The sequence below is a fragment of the Herpailurus yagouaroundi genome, unplaced genomic scaffold, assembly GCF_014898765.1.
Source record: "Herpailurus yagouaroundi ecotype Mexico unplaced genomic scaffold, PumYag 186, whole genome shotgun sequence".
Taxonomy (NCBI): domain Eukaryota; kingdom Metazoa; phylum Chordata; class Mammalia; order Carnivora; family Felidae; genus Herpailurus; species Herpailurus yagouaroundi.
Window position 1 is genome coordinate 12,861,089 of NW_024412417.1, and position 17,210 is coordinate 12,878,298.

The window sequence follows — 17,210 nt, forward strand, 5'->3', positions numbered from 1 at the left end:
ATCACAGGTAAGGTGCCTCTTACCAGACATTGCTAACACTTTCTGACCAGTCCACGTCTCCTGCCGCGTGGGCAACAGACCAGGTGAGCCTGCCTCCCCAGACTCAGCTGGTTGTACCCAGCAAGGACATTGGTCTCAGGGATGGCCCATGGGTAGCCTGTGACACTGACTCAACAGCTAAAGTCAACTGACTCAAGTCAAATCCTTCTCGGGATTTAGGGAAAGACACCCAGATGTAAGTTAGGTATGGTAGCTGGACCTGGATGACCATGCAGATTTGGGGACTGAGTGGCCATCTTGGGCTGTGTGTGTACAAATAACCAGAAATAGCCAGCTGGCAAGGAGGAAGATAAAGGAGACAACATACAGAGAGAGACTTTGCTGTGAGGGGGAGAGTTGGAAATGTGAAAAGAGCACGTCACAGAGATGTCTTGATTCATGCCTTTCCTGAGGCTGGGTTCCTTGGCTCTTCCCAGGCTCCCATGCATACATGCCCTTTCAATAAACTCCATTATTCCTAACACAACATGAGTTGAGTCTGTGTTCCTGATTACGATAAAATTGGTAGAAGCACTGAGTGAGTTAGTCTGTGGGACGCTAACCTGGGTGACCAGCAGAGCCCTCTCCCAGGGCAGGTTGGTTAGTGACCCCTCCTCAACGCTGGCTTGGACATCAGCCCAGGAGATGCACCCAACCATATTCAGTTCTCATACCAAGACATCGGTCTCTGCCATTTTGCTTTAAAGGAGTTGCCCATCTCTTGCACATCCATGCTAAATCTCTCTAGTATAGATTCACAGACACTTGGTATAGGAATGAAATGATACTATCATGTCCAACCACTCACCTCAGAGGTTGTAATCACCTCCGTAGATCTCTGGTCAATCATTTTCCAGTGACAGAAAATTACAATAAAATCACTTCCACAGCTACCATTTATTGTACCATTTATTGAGCACCTGCTATGTGCTAGGCACTATGCTAACCACTCTACAAGCATCTTCGTTTTTCTGAAAATAGAAAATTTATGTTTTAAAGGAGAAACAGAAGCGAAGCAGCATTTATTGAGCACTTACTATGTGCCTTTCTCTTTATAGACACTATTTCATGTTATACGCTAAAACCTACTGGGATCATTTTCAAATGAAGGAACTAGGGCTCAGAGCGCTCAAACTGTTGCCCACAACCACAGCCACACATCTAGTTAATGGTGGTGTCAGTCAGAACCTTTTGCTCACATTGAAAAAATTCCCATCAACTTACGTAAAAATAGAATTTATTGGGAAGAGATGAGCAGAGCGTGGAATTGCAAACCACACCATAAGGAATCCACAATCCTTGATGATTCTCTTTAAAGACTGAAAGCAAATGGTGGGAAAATATAGCTTGAAGGAGATGCTTACTATACAAAACATAGTTCGCATTTTGGTATATGCTCATTGGTCAGGGCCCTGGTCAGGGAAGAATCAGTTCCAGCTGTTTTCCACCCTCATGTCACCCAGCTCAAGACAGTGTCCTGGGAAAAAGAATCTGACTGCGCCAACTTGGGTCACATACTCAACTCTGGGCCAGGGGTGAGTGGTACAACTTGATTGGCTGTCCCACCAAGACTGCTGTCAATGGGGAAATGTCATTTCTCCAAAAGAAATCAGGCCATTGCTTTTAGAATAAAGAGGAAGGGACTCTGGAAAGCAAAACAACAGATGCCTACCACAGCGATGGAACTGGCATTCAAACATCCTTTCCGCCGCTTTCTAGTCTGAGGAATAGCAAACTTGTCTTTATATAGGATCAACACCTGTTTCCCTCCAACTTCTCCTCATTGGTCCTGAGGTTCCAACTTGGAGTCACACAACAGCAGCCTATTCTTTGTTGCATCTGACAGTCCTTCAACTATTTGAAGGCAACTGGCATACTCTCTTCCCACGCTGCCCCAACTCCCCAGCGCTAGTCTCCTCAAATCTGGCTATAAATATTTCTGGTTCTGTAAACTCTTCCTCACATGATATGGTTTGAGCATCTTCTCCCTGGTGGTTCTCCTTAAAACCTGCTTCAGATTTTTTTCTTTTCCCATTTAAAGCACGGGGGCCAGAGGAACTCAAGGGTAACACTTCTGATATGCTTTGTTCAAAGCAGAGTAGAGAAGAGCACGTCGGAATTACAGAACCTTAAAGACCAACTGGTCATTTGCCTTCACTTTCTGCCTGATACAGGCTCTAGTGCCTAATGAGCCTAGTTCTGCATCTTAGTATTGCTATTAGTTAGCTGTATACGTCAGGTAAGTTATTTATGCTTTGTGGGTAGCTTCCTTCCCTGGTACCTGTAATCATTACACATGCCTATAGACGCTGTAATTATTCAATGAGGCAATGCATGTTGAGTATTTCCACAGTGCCTACTCCATAGCAGACCCTTGGCATACTTACTGCTATTACCATTTATTATTATTACTCTGTCCCAAGAAAGTGGCCATTCAGCCTTTCTATGGCCACTGAAAGTGGGTCATTGCCAGAGAAACCATGTCTGTCCTTCAGAGTTTGCTTAAAGGCACAAGAAAGACAGACTGGTCAAAGAGCACAAAGGTCAGAGTTTATAGACACTATCAGACAGAAATATCATTTGGGAAATAAAAACAACCTTGTTGGAGAATGTGCAATGCTATAGGGTAAGGAAACAATGGTACTTCTCTTTGGGTAGGTTAAGCGCAAGTTAACTTTGCTTTCCTTCCCGCCCCCCCCCCCCCCCCCAGGATTCTCAGGAAGCAGTTATTATTTCAGAATCCACGAAGACAAGTTCTCATTATCAAGGGTAAAAACCAGCATGCAAATATTTGTCTTTTTTTTTTTTAAGATTGTTTTAAGTAATCTCTACACTCAATGTGGGGCTCAAACCCTCAACCTCGAGATCAAGAGTTGCACACTCCACCAACTGAGCCAGCCAGGCACCAAACAGATATTTGTCAATACCCAGTAATTAAAATGGCTTCTCACACCCATAGTAAGCTCTGCTCACACGACTTTCAAACTTGGATTTCCTGCTCCCGTAACTAATTAGGCAAATAAAACAAAGCAGGCCTGGAGTATACATGTATATGCCCTAGAAATTGGCCATCACCTTTACTGCACTGAGACGCTGCTCAGAATGGCTAGAAAATGGTGGGGATGAAGGTAGTGGTCTCTGTATGGTGATCAGTGGTTTCAGAAACAACTGCAAACTTATTTATGTATGTATGTATTTATATATTTATTTATTTTGAGAAAAAGAGAGAGAGAGCGTGCACAAGAGCACGTTAGAGGAACAGAGGAAGAGAGAGACTTTTAAGCAGGCTCCACGCTCAGTACAGAGCCCGATGCAGGGCTCCATCCCAGGACCTGATCATGACCTGAGCCAAAATCAAGTCAGACAGACAACTGACTGAGCCCTCCAGGCACCCTGACAACCGCAGACTTTAAAGTGTTTGTAGCAGTAAGGCGTCATTAAGGGGATAGTTAAGAGAACTGGGTTGGAGTCAGAAACAATAACTAGATTGTGTGACTTCCCATTTGTCCACAGAGGACCAACTCTGAGACTTCATCATGGTCTTATGAACCCTGGCAGTGTGCCTGTCTCAGAACAAGAATGCAAAGCTGAATGAATGAACGAATCAACCGCCTAAGTTCAGATCCCAGCTCCGCACTTAACCACGTGTGATCTTATGCAAGTTCTGGAACTTCTCTGTGCCTCGAGCTTGTCTATAAAATGGAGATCATAATAATACCTGTCTCAGGATTGCTGTGGAGACTCAATGAGAAAATGTGGACAGTTTAGAACAGCACATTCCCCATAGTAGGAGCTCGCTACCTGGGAGCTGTGATTGCTCTGACTCTCCAATATCATTACCACTGACTTTGGATCAGTCCTGGTACATGGTCTGTACACAATAATCCTCACATTGCACAGATACCCAAAGAGTTAAATTGCTACATTAGCAGCTGTGTTACCACCAGCAATGGTCAACAATGAGACGGCTAAGTTTTTGTTTGCTTGTTTGTTTCTGCCAATTGAATTTTAAGATCCTTTGCTTCACTATAATTAAGTCTTTGAACTGGCAACTCTCTTTCTATGTAATCACCAGCTGCCAATTCTCCCTTGCCTTCCCATCTCACTAACAGGACTTCAGTGATGTGCACCCAATGATGGACTTCAGAGCTTTGGGAACACACAGGGGAAGGGGAAGCACCTATCATTTATCTGGAGGTGACTTAAATAATTTCTGCAACAAAGAGAGACAATGTGAAAGAAGGGGAGGTTTTGGTTCTTGTTTTAAAGAAAACTAACTCGGTAAAAAAATTTTTTTAAGTTTATTTATTTTGTTTTTTTAAATTTTTTTTTCAACGTTTTTATTTATTTTTGGGACAGAGAGAGACAGAGCATGAACGGGCAAGGGGCAGAGAGAGAGGGAGACACAGAATCGGAAACAGGCTCCAGGCTCCAAGCCATCAGCCCAGAGCCTGACGCGGGGCTCGAACTCACGGACCGCGAGATCGTGACCTGGCTGAAGTCGGACCCTTAACCGACTGCGCCACCCAGGCGCCCCAAGTTTATTTATTTTGAAAGAGAAAGAGAAGTGGGGGCAGAGAGAGAGGGAGAGAGAGAGAATCCCAAGTAGGCTCCATGCTGTCAGCGCTGAGCCAGATGAGGATGTGGGGCTCAAATTCGTGAACCGTGAGGTCATGGCCTGAGCCAAAATCAAGAGTCGGATGCTTAACCAACTAAGCCACCCAGGTGCCCCTGAGTTGGTAAATTTTTAAAAGTTAACTACTTGGAAATGTTAGAGTTTTGAGCTTGTTTCAGCCATGTACCCTACAATATGGCAATCAATTTTCAGGTCCCAATCTCCCTTGACTTGATTCTCTCCCTTCTCATCAATGATTGAGTATGATACGGGCAAGTTAAAGTGATGTACCAAAAGCCCCTTGGAATCAAAAGGAAGCCATGTGATGCATGTGGGTCTATGTGTAGACTCTCCATTATACTATATATATTATGTATATAATATTATCCTAATATTCTATTATTTTAACCACACAATTATTTTCTTTAATTATGTTTTACCAGAACAACATTTTTAACTTTTAAAATATACAGATTATGTACAATTTATTGAGGAAAAAACCCAGAACTTTATTTTTCTGGTGTCTTCCGTAACTGTGCTGATAAAAGTAGCTAACATTACTAGACTGTCTCAAGCCAGACACTGTCCTTTAAGGAGCCTATCTTTTGCTCTTAATAATATTATGGCCTCCTTAAAAAGAAAAGGGGGGGGGAATTGAGGGGAGGGTGGAAGGACTTTTCAGTTCTATTATCTTTGGCATTTTCTACCAGTCTGGACTTTTCTCAGGTCTTGAGACAAGAAGCGCATATTCATCTAAGACATAAAAAAAAAAAATACGAGTCCTGAATGTCTTTACAGTTTCTTCCTTGAGCTGTCTAGAGGGAACTATTTATTTTGCCTCTTTACCTTGCAAATAGCTAACGGCTTCCAGCCAGGGCTCAACCCAACCCTTTTGTGCCCTGCAGCCATCGCTGTGTCTTTAAAAGAAAACCGATTCTCTGGAATGCTGTGCGTGCACATGCCTGTCCCACTCGGCAGGCCCCACCTGCTGAGCAGGTAAACCAGATCCTCCTGCCGGCCTCTGCAGCCACATTCCAGCCAGGCAAGCTCCTACTCTCTAATTGTTACCTGTCAAACAGGTCAACCAGGCACTTGGGTCTGGTCCAAACACGCGCATGTTCCCACGAAACCCTAAACCTGCAAACCTTTGACCTTTCTATAGTTTCCCGATTCCCTTGCTTATTTCAGCCGGGGCTGATTTAAATCCAAATGATGACTTTCTAACAGGCACATAGTTTCCTTTCTTCCCCCTCACCATGGATGGTAAAGCTGATCATGCAGTGTTTGGGGTTTCTGGGCTAGCACACCGTGGTAATTGGAATTGACCAGAAGGCAAAGATCAGGGTAGCAAAGATCCTGAAACGAAACCCACAAGCTCTAAATCACTCCTGGAAATCACAGGCTGTCCACCTGACCAAATGGAGAGTGAATTCCCTAGGGTGGATTAAAAAATGGAGGTGCCTCCCAGGTGAAAACTCGTTTCCTCTCCTTCCTGGCACTAGGCCGGCAGCCGAGAATGTGGCCTATCAGCCTCAGCCTCAGACTTGCTGCTTGTGAGACCTTAAGTCACGGGAACGGTTTGGGCCTTGACTTCCTCTCTCTGGTAAAGAGTAGAAGGAGGCTACACAGGTTCTAAGGCCTCTTCGGGTTCCATTCCAAGTAGGGGGATCATGTCACAGGAATGCCGATGCCTCTTCATCCTTACTATTTGGGGCTGGGTGGGAGGCTTGGGCGCTGGATCAGCTTGGGGCCATCTTGATTAGGTTACCAGGTCTGGGCACTTTTCCTCAAGCATGGGTCTCCCCTCTTGGGAAACCTGGATAGAGTACAGGACATCCATCTGAACCTATGTTTGCCTCTGTATCTCACCTAGTGAGTGCAGTCCTTCTTAATTGGGAGAGGTGACTTATCTCGATTGCTTTGGTAGTACGGACTATCCTTTTTCACTCTGCTGGTAATGAATTCAGACCCAAAACTACAGGCTCACCGAATCCAAAAGCTTCATTTTGCAGATAAAGAATCTGAGAGCTAGAGAAGGGGTATGAGTTACCAGATGTCCCTCAGTTAGTCAGGCTTTACACTTAAGGGACTGTGGGAGTTAGTGAACGTTGTGGGCTAGGAGAATCACTGCCAGAGAAGCGACATCGGAAGATGCTCCCTCTCAAGACTGCTCCAATTAAGGAATGTCAAAAATCCAAGCAAAGAACACAAGCTCTCTCTTCCGAGATGGGTGGTGCTATCAGGCCCGTTTGCTGGGGCTGGGGCAGCAGGGGGAGGGGGCGGTGGGAGGTTCTCCTCTCGGGCTGGACAGGTTATTCTACAAAGAGCTAAGGATCACTGCATGCGGAGCAGGGTCTGGCACTTCCTGCTCGTTCATCCAGCTCAGACTTGTCTGCCAGAGCCAAACCTGCAGGGCTGGCTCCCAAGAGAGAAACTTTCTTGAGGCTCTGGCATGGTGGAGTCAGGCAGTCTGCAGGTCTGCTTAGCATCCTTCTCACCGGCTGCACGGTATACGGTGCATGGGCTTAAGGAGAGGGACTCCAACCAGAAGCCTGCCTGGTTTGGTCCCCAGGGTGCCATTAACTCACGAGGGCTGCTCTACACCGTGGGCGCCAGGACCCCTACTCCCCCCACCCCCTGCCCAGACAGACACACAGAAAGGGGTTATATGGACGGAGGGGGGCTTCAGAGGTCAAACTGGACGAGCGGGCCCTTTGTCTCCTTGTGAAGACCTTCCGGAACGTGTAGACCACTACGTGTTTGCTTTAAAATAAACATTACGCAGTATTTACACAACATACCTGATTAGCATTGTTTTCTCATTCCCAAACCCAAAACTTTCCACACATAACCAGTTGTTCAGCCGTCAGCTTCCATCAAGTGCCACACATCCTGATTTTCATACCCTTCCCCAGTTCCCTCCACCATGTATTGACTGTGGAACACTGAACCCGTTATAGGGTCTTCCTGAGCCCTTAGCTTCCTCAACGGCATGATGGGAACACTGTCCTACTGAGGACATGGCTGCACTGTGTGGAAGAAATGACATGGCGTTTCCTGCCTGGTATGAGGCTTCACACATAATATGCATTTAGTGGCAGCTGTTTTTGTTGCCGTGACCGATGTAGTGACCCACGTGGCCCAGTTTCAGAATGGTAGTTCTGATGATCAAAATCTAACTTCAGAGTAACTCGGAGTTCTTTACTTGCTGGTCTCCAACACCGTCAAGGGGGTCTTCTCACACACCATAGCAGCCCCCTGTCCACGCGTTGCCTTCAATTCCAGGCTCCTTCCCCTGCCATCCCTCGTACTTCTCGCTGCCTCGACTCGTCATGTGTTGGCAAGCGAGGTGGGGTTGAAAACAGATTTTAGCATCAAAGACTCCAAAGCCTGATTAGAAAGGGCACACTCTGAAGGACAGGGTGTTTTCGGTCATGGCTTGGGATCTTCTCCACCCTCATCCTCCTCTGTTGGCTATAGATCATCCAAATGACCACATGGCAGTAGTGATATTGGGTGACTGTCCCTCCCTCACCCTTTCTTTAGGTCACCACACTGATCACAAAGCAGGCTTTCAGAGCAAGGAGTCTAAAGGCTGAGAGAATCTACCAACGGGGTAATCTGGCTCCCAAATCCTCAAGTGTTGACAGCTCTCGTTAAAGCCCTGCCTTTTCTAAAATCAGAATGGCCCGGGGCTACCCCAGCACACTCTACAGGGCAGGGTCAGAGCCCTGCCCCCGGTAAAAGCAGCCTGGCCTCTGGGGTGGAGGAGGAGTTCTGCCGGACATTTGGCCCAGGGGTCGATAAGGAAGTAAATCAGTCAAGGTCCTACCCGGAACAGAGGGTGTACTCAACAAATAGTTGTTGAATTCGGGCTGACTGAGCCCCATACATCCGATGAATCACCAAAACTTTTCAATTTTACCCCCTAAATCTCTCATATCTATTGACTGCTTCACATTCTCCTTGCTCTGCCTCCCACTTAGAGCACTGAGGTTTTGCATTTGAATTAATACAACAGCATCCTAACCGAGCTTCTAAGAATGGTTTAGGTGGTCTTTGATGGTCTAGCTGAGAATTCTCTCTGCAGCCTCACTCCTGGTCACTCCCCATCTTGGATCTGGGGCACACCGCACCTGCCTGGGAGACCCTCCCTGCCCAACCCCTACCCATCCCTATGCATCGTTGTCTTCAGGAGTGTCTACACTCTACCAAAACCAGTTTGGAACCCCCTCTCAGGCTCTTGCCCGTACAATGACAGGCAGACGTTCCATCCAGGTCACTACTGCAGACTGCTCGATGGGCTGTTCAATATACGTTTTCTCCTGTGATCTGTAGGACCACACAGGTGTGACCATGCCCCCTTGACAGATGAAAAAACTGAGTGTCAAGACATGAAACAACTCGCCTACAGTCAGCCAGCTGAGACAGAGGCAGAGTCTATGTTAATCCAGATCTATGGGACTGAGGCCTACGCTTTTAATTCTACAAGAAGCTATCCCAACAATACTCAACTCACTCTGTAATTAAACAAGTCAGGGGTCAAATAATTAGTTAATGAGGCTCTGAGGCAATAATGAAGGAGATCAAGAGATTCTCGTGAGCATGAGAGAAATTCAAATTCAAATTCAAGTGAACGTGTGACTTTTTTTAAATTTTTTTTTTCAATGTTTATTTTTGGGACAGAGAGAGACAGAGCATGAACGGGGGAGGGGCAGAGAGAGAGGGAGACACAGAATCGGAAACAGGTTCCAGGCTCTGAACCGTCAGCCCAGAGCCTGACACGGGGCTCGAACTCACGGACCGCGAGATCGTGACCTGGCTGAAGTTGGACGCTTAACCGACTGTGCCACCCAGGCGCCCCAACGTGTGACTTTTCAAAGGAAGGTGTCTGGGTCCTTTGGGAGCAGTTGCTGTTTGAGCCACACTAGACTAGCCAATTTAAAATATATATATATATATTTGTTTTATTTTTTTATTTTAGGGAGAGAGAGAAAGAGTGCACGAGCAGTGGTGATGGGTGGAGGAGGGGCAGAGGGAGAGAGACAGAATGCTGAGCAGGCCCCATGCACAGCGTGGAGCTGGTCTCAGGGCTCAATCCTATGACCCTGGAATCATGACCTGAGCCACATTAAGAGTCAGACATTCAACTGACTGAGCCATCCAGGCACCCCTAGATTAGTCATTTTTACTCACATAAGTATTTAAAAGACACTCTTACAGTCACATTCTGAAGAACTTTTTTACAATGATTACAAATGAAATGGGGGGTGGGGGGACAGTGCCTGGCTGGCTCAGTCAGTACAGCATGGGACTCTTGATCCCAGGATCGTGAGTTCAAGCCCCAAGTTGGGTGTGGAGCCAACTTTAAACAAACAAACAAACAAACAAACAAATAAATAAAATTTTGGGTACAGACACACATTTTTGCTTTGAGGTTAGACACTAGCAATTAGAAAGTTTTAGGAGGGAATGAGTTCTGAAAGGCAGTCCTCCAAAGGCTGAGATGTAGGGAGTGGCCACAGTGGCCACAGAGAAAGAGACCACCCAGAGACTAACAGGAAGAGCCTGGGGGAGGATGACACACGGAGGGGCTCTGGGAGGTGTGTGGGGGACACAAGAATGCCAGCACCCTATCTTTCCAAAGACCCCCGGTGCTCCTGAGCTCAGAGACAAACTAAATTTGATGCAGAAGAAACAAGCTGTCCTGGGACTGGTGGTGGTTAGAGACATGGCGGAGGGAGCTTGAGTCTGAACTGCTTTAACCAGCATGGGAAGACCAATAGCATGCACCAAGTGCTGCCTAATGTCTCACCTGGATACTCCTGAGAGGGCTTCAGGATTAAATGTCTGAGTTGATGCCAAGAAGGACATGAGGACATCAACTGATCTGGCTTCCTTCCCTTCCAGAGAATGAGAGTCAACATGACTTAGCCATGGGCTTTGATTGGAAATAAATATAAACAGGAGCAGACAATTAAGACTCTAAGTGTGAAGGGAGTCACATCCGGTTGCTTTGGCTCCTTCCCACCCTGTCTTCACTTTGTCCCACAGCCCTTGCCTGTTGGACTTCTGGTTTCTGCTCCAAAGGCTGGGATTCAAGATCATGAAAGAATGAATAAGATCATCAATTCAAAACTTAGAGGATGCAGCAAGATTTGCTAAACAAATGATGGGAGAAAGGAATGTTTTTCTTAAACTAGCCATCGTAAATCTTTTCTGAGATAAGGTACGGTACACAATAACAAAATGAAATAAGAATTAATATTGGGGCTCCTGGGTGTCTCAGTCACTTGGGTGTCCAATTTTGGCTCAGGTAACGATCTTGTGGTCCATGGGTTCGAGCCCCATGTCGGGCTCTATGCTGACAATTCAGAGCCTGGAGCCTGCTTTGGATTCTGTGCCTCCCTCTCTCTCTGCCCCTCCCCAACTCATGCTCTGTCCCTCTCTCCCTCAAAAAAAAAAAAAATTAATATTGAAGTTAAGAAGAGAAAGGTAGCTATGGTGCTTATAAAAATTCCTTGATGGGTGCCTGGGTGGCTCGGTTGGTTAAGCGACTGACTCTTGATTTTAGTTTAGGTCATGATCTCACAATCGTGGGATCCAGCCCTGCGTCAGGCTCTGCTCTGAGCATCGTGCCTGCTTGGGATTCTCTCTCTCCCTCCCTCTCTCTCTGCCCTCCCCCTTTCAAAATAAATAAATAAACTTTTAAAAAATGTAAGTAAAGACATTTACTTACATCTGAATGTAGAAGTATAGAACTAAAACCCACCATGTCATCAGTAGCACCCATCCAGTCCGCTAAACAAAGAAATCATATCAGAAAAGGAAACATTTTTTACAGAAGGTCTGCAGAAATCAGCTTGTGCTTTATGAGGGAGCATCATAGAATGTGCAGGCTATATCCCCAAATGGAAAGTATTGCTCCTGTTTATGGAAGAAATACGTTTAAACTTGAATGTCAGAAAACTACATGAATCAATTAGTGGCTGAGTGAAGCAATTGAAATGCATCCAACTTCCTACCTGCAAAAGGTAATAATGTTTCATCATAATGAATGATAACGGCCTGCAATGGCATGTGAGCACCACGAGGCTGACACAAACACATGCACACATACGCACACACACAAAACAGGATTTGTGCTGCTCAATGACTTCAACAGCAAGTCCTTCCATGAAGAAAGTAGTGGGACTGCAGATCCATGTGTGTCCAAACCAAATCAGTGCTGACCCTGTTGGGAGCTTTGGCGAAAAAGGAGCCGTCCAATGGAGGAAGTGGCTAAAGCTGCCTGCAGAAAAACACTAGCCTAACTTCTCTCTGGGAAAGGGAAGGAAAAGCTACACTGTTCAGGTTTCATTAATACATTTATTGAACATATTAAGAAAGTACAGGGCGCCTGGGTGGCTCAGTTGGTTAAACGACTGACTTTTGATCGGGCTCAGGTCATGATCTCATGGTTGATGAAATCAAGCCCTATGTTGGGCTCTGTGCTGAGTGTGGAGCCTGCTTGGGATTCTCTCCCTCCCTCTCTCCCTGCTCCTCCCCTGCCAACGTGCACGCTCTCTCTCTCTCTCTCTCTCTCTCTCTCTCTCTCTCTCTCTCTCTCTCAGATATAAATAAACATTAAAAAGAGAGTACAATTCTTAATATGGGCAAAATTCAAAAAGACTTTGTAAATTTATACAGAAGCATTCTAGCAGTCTATCGTGTGTCCTTGAACTTGCCAAGGGCTTTCTGAGAAGACATCATCACTTCCCTCCAATTTTATTATTATTTTACTTCATTTTTACTTGAAGATACTTTTTTTTAATTTAAATTCCAGTTAGTTAACATGCAGTGTAATATTAGTTTCAAGTGTATGAGATAGTAATTCAGCACTTCCCTACATCAGCCGGTGCTCCTCACAGCACGTACCCTCCTTAATTCCCATCATCTATTTAACCTATCGGTTACCCACCTCCCCTCTGGTGATCATCAGTTTGTTCTCTATAGTTAAGGGTCTGTTTCTTGGTTTACTTCCCTCCAATTTTCATCTAACTGGGTAGACAAAACAAGTGACGGAAATGCAGACTGTCTCCGGCCATGGATGAGTGAAGAAAGTTTGTGTGGTTTGGTTAACCTGGGGACACAGGGAGTCAGAGAGCAGAAAAGCATATGCTATGGGATTAGCCAGCAAAGGGCAGTCCCGTTAAATAAACTAATTTAAAGAAATCACTTGGACTTCAAATGTCCCAGTTCTGTCCATGATGCCCAAACAAATCATGACAAGGATACTTGCTGGGTATCTCCAGGGCTTATGACACTGGGAGACTTACTATATGCAAAGTGCCTTACATGTGGTATCCTCTTTAATCCTGCCACCGCCACCAAAGGGCGTGCCTTAACACCATCCTGTGGTACGGGTGAGGAAACTGAGACACAGAGCAGCTGATCACCTTGCCCTAAGTGACAGAACTAGTAAGTGACCTGAGATATTAACCACTACCCTCTACCAGCCAGAGAGTAAATGCTCGGTAACTGTTGAGGCTTCCTGGCGAGCAGAGAAGCTGTCGAAAGTCTCAGCATCAACCTACTACTTCTGCTAAAGTAACACCGGCTTTGAAACACAGATAGTTGGTTTGGAAATCTCAGGGGCATCAGTGTATTCATAACACAGCAATTATACAAAGGATTTTCAGTGAACTACTACTACTCAGAATATTTGCCCATTAAATGTTGAAGGGTCGCCTCTAAACATTCCATTCAGCTTATAATGCTGATTATAACAAGCAGAGTTTTGGCAACATTTAATTCTTTCCCACGCTAGAATATCCGATTCTGCCTAGTTTTGTCAATAGAGGTTAGGTTTAATGCATACCACCTAATTTCTGGATTTAGTGTTTGCCCCTTTTGAACCTGTAAGAGGTTCAGCTAACATCTATAGGAGTCAGAAGTCTTACCCAGTGACATTTTGGAACAATCCAAGAAATGCTGACATTTCACTGAGATTTCATTTAAGGTGATCCAGTGGTCCCTCATGGAAACTACCTCCTTTACTAAAATCCAGCCTGACAGAGCATCAGGCTTAAATGACACACAGATGCCAAGATTCCCAGCTCCTCTTGTGGCATTAAGAATGTGTTACATTGTGGAGTGCCTGGGTGGCTCAGTCAGTTGAGCATCCGGCTTCGGCTCAGGTCATGATCTTGCGGTTCATGAGTTTGAGCCCCGCCTTGGGCTCTGTGCTGCCAGCTCAGAGCCTGGAACCTGCTTCGGATTCTGTGTCTCCCCCCATCTCTGCCTCTCCCATGCTCATGCTCTGTCTCTGTCTCTTAGTAATAAATAAAGGTTAAAAAAAAATTTTTTTAAAAAGAATGTGTTACATTGTTTTCTTACAGCCACTCCCCCATATTGTTTAGGCCCCATTATTATAGTCAACATATTACACAAATCACTTGGATTTTTCTTTTTGGTATATTGGAATAAACGTGTCCATTATGCCATTATGCAAAAACATGTAAGTAATGAGACCTAAAATACATAGCTGATAAACCCGAGAGGGTATTTACCCCAGGTAAACCGTCACGCAGGTATACAAGGGGACATACACAAGGATGGCTTTTGCAGTGCTGTGGTGTTTGGGAGCTAGAAGCAATGTGGGTGGGTACCATTGGGGGTGTGGATGGGGAAAATATGTTGGAAGCATGGACTGGAATACTCGACAGCAGACAGGAACAAAAGACTGGATGGTGTGAAAAATGAACTATCAGAACAAGGCTGGAGCATAATGGATTTACATAACACAAGGACAGGTATATAGAGCAGCAAAACACATTTTCACAAGAATGCATATGAACACCAGTGTACGTTGTACATGCATCAAGTATATGAGGATGGTTGCTTGTGGCGAGGGGGTGAGATACTCAAGGGGGAATGGAGTAAAAGGGAATAAATACGAGAGAGGGCCTTGCATGGACCGATGAAGACGACGTACTGTGAACTGATGAATATGACAAACTCAGGTCTGCATCTGAGGTCCAAAGCCCAGAGAAGTACATTTAACCCAAAAAAGGTTTTCATCTTGGGCGCTCAGCCCTGTGGCTCCCGAGTGAGGTGTTTGAGAGCAAGGTTAATGATTGCTGGTGGGTTTCTTAAGCTCCCTGGACGTGCTCGGAGGCTCTTTAGGCCAGAGCCTCTCAACCTTGGCTGGACAGGAAAGATACCTGGGAAAAAGTAAAAAAAAAAAAAAAAATCCCCCTGCTAGGCCCCACCCCCGGAGCTTCTATTATGGGTCTGTGGTGAGGCCCAGGCATCTGTATTTTTCCAGCACTTCCCAAGTAAATCTAGTGTGCATCCAGGATTGAGAACCTGTGTTTTAGGCTTTTTTTTTCCCCTTTTCTAGTTGCCAGTGTTGCATTCTTCGGCATTTGAAAAGAGAGGCTGAAACCAGACAATTTTCCTTTTGCCAAACATCAATCTCATGGCTCACAGAGAGCACCAGAGATAGCATAATTCATCGATTCTTTTGATTATACGATGAAAACTTCTGGCTGGCCACTGCGTGTGCTTAGGGTGGGTACTACATAAACCTAGGGGATGTGTCCACAGCACAGGTTATGTATCTGTTGCTCCTTGGAGTGGACCAGTGCACAACCTGCTCTATGGTACATGGCAGCCTGAGTGCCCCCTGTGTGCCACACACTGGGCTAAGTGTCTTGGCTACATTGGTGAACCAGATGGCAATGTCACTGCCCTGGTGGAACTTCCAACCTCCAGGAAAGGTGGTCACAATGTGATTTCCATGAAGCGTGGCTGTGCAATGGTGGGAAGGGCACTTCCGGAGCTCAGGTCAGGGCCCCTCACCCAGTCTAGGGGTCAGGAAGGGCTTTCTAGAGGGATTGAAATTTGGACCAAAATCTGAAATGTAAATACATAGGATGGTCTGCGATGTGGGAGAAGAACCATCCCATCCACCAAGAGGAACATCCCTGAAAGGGTAGAGAGATTTTACCATGCTCATAACATAACAAAGGAACTGAAAGAAACTCAGAGTGAGTGAGTGTGATGGTCAAGGATGAGAGATGGGTACTCCAGAGGAAGGCAAGTTCTGGTTACAAAGGGGGTTGTGGGCCAAGTTAAGAAGTCTGGGCGTTATCACATAAAATATTCAAATAAGGGACTTAGATCATTCTGGCAACAAGAAAGAGTTGATACTGTAGGGAGGCAGGGGTGGGCGTGGAGGACTAGTTATGGGACTATTGTGCAGATCGGAGTGAGAGATGGGGTGGCTTGGACAAGGCCAGGGAAAGAAGAGAAATGGACATGTGCGAATGATGTCCCAGAGAGGCAGACATGGAGAGTGCCTGAGGGAAGGGGCTGATGCTAGACAGGGGCGGGGCCGTTCACTGAGCTAAAGCACAGAGAGGAGGAGAAGATGGGGTGGCATACACCAGGGAAAGATGCTGATTTTGCTTGGACATGTTGGTTTTGGGCGGCCAGTCTTGCAGGGTCAGTTCCTGGGAACCAGGCTCTGAGACCCAGTTTGATGAACAAGGTATTTCTTAGGGTGTGCTCTTGAATGCAACACAGAAAGGAGGGGAAAGAAACAGGAGTAGGCAGAAGGAGAGATCCAGCTGCAGCACAGGTCTAATGACTGCCTTGGCTGAGGCAGAGTATATTTTCCAAACATGGCCCCACGAACTGTGTCCCATCCCACATATTCTTACCGTGAGTTCAAAGTTCCTCCAAGGAAAGGTGGGGTCTATAGTCTATATTCTCGAACTTGGGGGGACTTTTAAGCTGCTTGACCAGAGTGATGCTGCATGACTCCTAAGGCTAGGTATAAAAGGCAATATGGCTTCTGCCTGGCTTCCTCTCTCACCATATGCATTTTAGGAGCCCTGAGTCAACAAGTAAGAAGTCTGGTTTCCCTGAAGTCTCCCTGCTGGAAAAAGCATGTAGAGAAATCATGTAGTAGGTAGAGAGAGAAGTCTGAGGAGGCCAGCAGTCTAGCTGTCTGCAGTTTGAGCATGCCCAGTCCAGGTGCCAGACCCATGAGTGAGTGAGCGAGCTTTTAAATGCACCCGGCCCCAACCTCCAAGCTACCCCAGAAAACGCTGGGTGGAGCAGAGACGAATAATCGTTTTGTCCCTTCTTCAACATGGAGACCAGCCCAGACTGCAGATTCATGTGCAAAGTAAGTGTTGCCATTGTCTTAAACCATTACACTTTGGGGTGGTTTGTTACACAGCATTAGATAACCGGCCCATCAGCTCACCTCTTGGGGACCTTTAGAACTAGGATGGCCATGGGGCACCTGGGGGGCTCAGTTGGTTAAGCGTCTGACTCTTGATTTTGGCTCAGGTCATGATCTAATGGTTCCTGAGTTTGAGCCCCCCATTGGGCTCTGCACTGACAGCAACTGAGCCTGCTTGGGATTCTGTCTCCCTCTCTCTCTGCCCCTCCCCTGCTTGCTCTCTCTCTCTCTCTCTCTCTCTCTCTCAAAATAAATAAAAATAAACTTAAAAAAAAAAAAAAAGAAGAACTAACATGGCCTTTCAGAGCCATTCCAAGT